Raw genomic sequence first — 3,017 nt, forward strand, 5'->3', positions numbered from 1 at the left:
AAAAAAAAAAAAAAAAAGAAAAAAATACAAAAATTAACCAGACATGGTGGTGGGTGCCTGGTGTCTGAGGTCCCAGCTATTCAGGAGGCTGAGGTGGGAGGATCACTTGAGCCCAGGAGGTCAAGGCTGCAGTGAGCTATGATTGTGCCACTGCATTCCAGCCTGAGCAACAGAGACCCTATTTCAAAAAATAGAATACAAAATAAAGCATCTGGCCAGGGGCAGTGGGTCACACGTGTAATCCCAGCACTTTGGGAGGATCGCTTGAGCACAGGAGATCAAGACCAGCCAGGGCAAGATAGCAAGACCCCCTCTCAAAAAAACAAACGAATAAAGCAACTAAGGCCCCCGATTCTCACGGCCCCCTGGCTGCCCCTCTGGCGTAGGTCACCCGCAGCCCCCCAGCGTGGATGTCAGGTTTGCATCGGGGACTGTGGCTCAGCAAGGGAGGACCCAGAGGCAGATGAGGAAGTGGGGGGAGGGGATGGCTAAAACTAGACCCTCCCCCGTGCAGGGTGAGAGTTTCTCGGTTCTCTGTCCTCGATGTCGTCATTCATTCTTGGAGGAGGGACAGTAACACGCAGCACGGGGGGAAAAAAAAATCCCTCCTGCATGCTACGTGGTGGGGGCGGGGGGTGGCAGGCAGCCAGGCCCTTCCCGAGAAGGTAAGTTCTCCAAGGCAGTGGAAACGCGTTTGCTCTCTGAAGGGAGGGGTCTTCGCCTCTGCCTTCCTCTTTCTGAGCTGGGCGTGAGCTTAGCCCCCAGGAACACTGCCCCCAGCCCCGCCTTCGACCCCCAGTCCCCTGGCAGCTGCAGCCACAGGCGTTGACTCCACAACCTTCTAAACATGGGGTGTGGTGGGTCCCCAGTGGGGGTCCCTAGTGGGCCCGGGACACTCCTGCATTCAGACCCTGGCTTCGGATTTGGGGATGGCAAAGAAGGCGGTGACATCAAGGAATGCGAGTGACGCGCTCATTTGAGCCCTGATGTCTCATTATTAGCAAATCACATAGCAGTTCCGATTAAGGAGGAGGCATCTGTGTCTCAAACCATAAACCACCCCTTCCTCCCCACCCCACAGGCAAGCCTTGATCCACAATATATATATATATATATATATATATATATTTTTTTTTTTTTTTTTTTTTTTTTTTCCCCAAATCGGCTGCCGGTGGCCTTCCCAGCGTTCTAAACAGGAAACACACAGGGCTGGGATGGGTCTGTGTCAGCGTCCCGGAGAGGAGCTGAGCTTTGCATCCTCCCCAGCTGTCAGCGAGACCTGGAAATGGTGCACATCTCTGCCTTCCAAGGCAACGGGGCGCGCGGAAGGTAAACGGTGCTGCTGGGTGCCGGTCAGGGAACGGGTGTCCCTGGGTCCCGGGAAAATGGATGTGAGGGCCTTGAAGCAGTCCCAAGACCGTGGTTCTCCGCTCCCACCGCCCCATCTGCTGGAAAGGGGACTTGGAGGCGGCAAAAGCTGCCGGATGAACCTTCCCGGGAGTCGGTTTACCCCGGGAGGGGAGGGGAGACACGCGCACTCACCTCTGCCGCTGAGACAGCCTCTCCTCCTCACTGGCGAACAAAGGCGAGTCCTGCCCGGGTGCGGCCGGGCATCCCCCAGGCTCCCCAGGCCTTCAGAGCATCGGAGGGAGAGGCTGCTGGCAGGGGCGGATTCCGCATCCGAGGAAGGTCACCCCGGGCGACGTGGCCAGCGCCCCGCCAAAGCTCTTTTGTGTGTGCAGGGGTGTGGGGTGCGGGCTTAGCGGTGGGCTCCCCCGCGCGGGGCTGCGGCTGCGCCCCCTGTCATCGCCACCCGCCTGCACGCCCTGCCTGCCTCCGAGGTGTCTGTCTGCTGCTTCCCAGCTCGCCGCTTCCCGGAGACAGTTAATGTATGCTGCTTTTGTGTGCAGCGGGGAGGGGGTGGGGGCAGGCCTGACCGAAAAGCACAGCCCCCCCCACCCCCACCCCCCTGCCAGAATCCGGTCCTCTCCATTGGCTGAAAGACAAGCCTCTCCCAAAGCCACTCCAGAGGCGGAGGCAGAAATAATTTTCTGATGGCGCATCACAGATTTAAAAAACAAAACAACCGACAAATACATACGTGGCGAGGTGGCCTCATTCCTTAGAGAACGGGGTGGGGGAAGGTCTTCTTGGCACTTCTCTTTGCAAAAGGAACAGGGGTGAGGGGGTGGCATCCCCCAAAAAGTCTGAGCAGGCAAAGGAATGACTGTCCAAAGGCCAGGTGTGGTGGCTCATGCCTGAAATCTTAGCACTTTGGGAGGCAGAGGTGGGAGAAGCACCTTAGGTCAGGAGTTCGAGACCAGCCTGTTCAGCAACCTGAAACCCCATCTCTACTAAAAATACAAAAATTTGCTGGGCTTGGTGGCTGGCGCCTGTAATCTCAGCTACTCAGGAGGCTGAGGCAGGAGAATCACTGGAATCTGGGAGGCAGAGGTTGCAGTGACCCAAGATTATACCACTGTATTCCAGCCTGGGCAACAGAGGGAGACCCTCATCTCAAAAAAAGAAAAAAAAAGAAATGATGGTCCAGGTCACTGTGTCGTGGGTCCATGAGGTGGTCACTTAACGTTGATGGAGCCTCGTGCTCTCAACAGGGGTGGATGCAGGGGAGACAGGAATTTCTCAGGCACACTTGCTCTGCAGGGTTACTGTGGGAATGGCGCCCCCTGCAGTTGTGCAATGGCGTGGCCTCGCCCTGAAGGAATTCAAGGAGACAGTGGAAGATGGTAGGCTGGAGAGTGCAAGCCCTGCAGTTGGAGTGTAAGTGGGTTTGAACTCTGGCCCAGCCACTCCCCAGCTGGGGGACCAGTGAGGGTGAGTGATCTCACCTACCGGCCTTAGTTTTCCTCATCTGTGAAATGGAGCTGCTGGGCCTTTCCACATGTTATGAGATGATGCATAGACAGCACTCAACACAGTGCTAGCACAGGAAAACCTCTATCTGTGTATGTGTTTCTTTTTTTCTTTTTTTCTTTTTTTTTTTTTTTTTTAGACGG

The 3,017-nt window shown here is 55.9% G+C and overlaps 1 protein-coding gene across 1 annotated transcript in view; it reads right to left on the minus strand.

Annotated features, from left to right (window-relative positions):
- The window catches only part of ATCAY (ATCAY kinesin light chain interacting caytaxin), a 47,790-nt gene extending 45,836 nt beyond the window's left edge, over positions 1-1,954 (minus strand). The window contains exon 1 of the mRNA XM_017507395.2: positions 1,543-1,954. The gene's annotated coding sequence lies outside the window, so the exon portion shown is untranslated. The remainder of the gene's footprint in view (positions 1-1,542) is intronic.
- Positions 1,955-3,017: the final 1,063 nt, after the last annotated feature.

This window comes from Cebus imitator, unplaced genomic scaffold (assembly GCF_001604975.1).
Source record: "Cebus imitator isolate Cc_AM_T3 unplaced genomic scaffold, Cebus_imitator-1.0 Scaffold375, whole genome shotgun sequence".
In the NCBI taxonomy this organism is placed as follows: Eukaryota; Metazoa; Chordata; class Mammalia; order Primates; family Cebidae; genus Cebus; species Cebus imitator.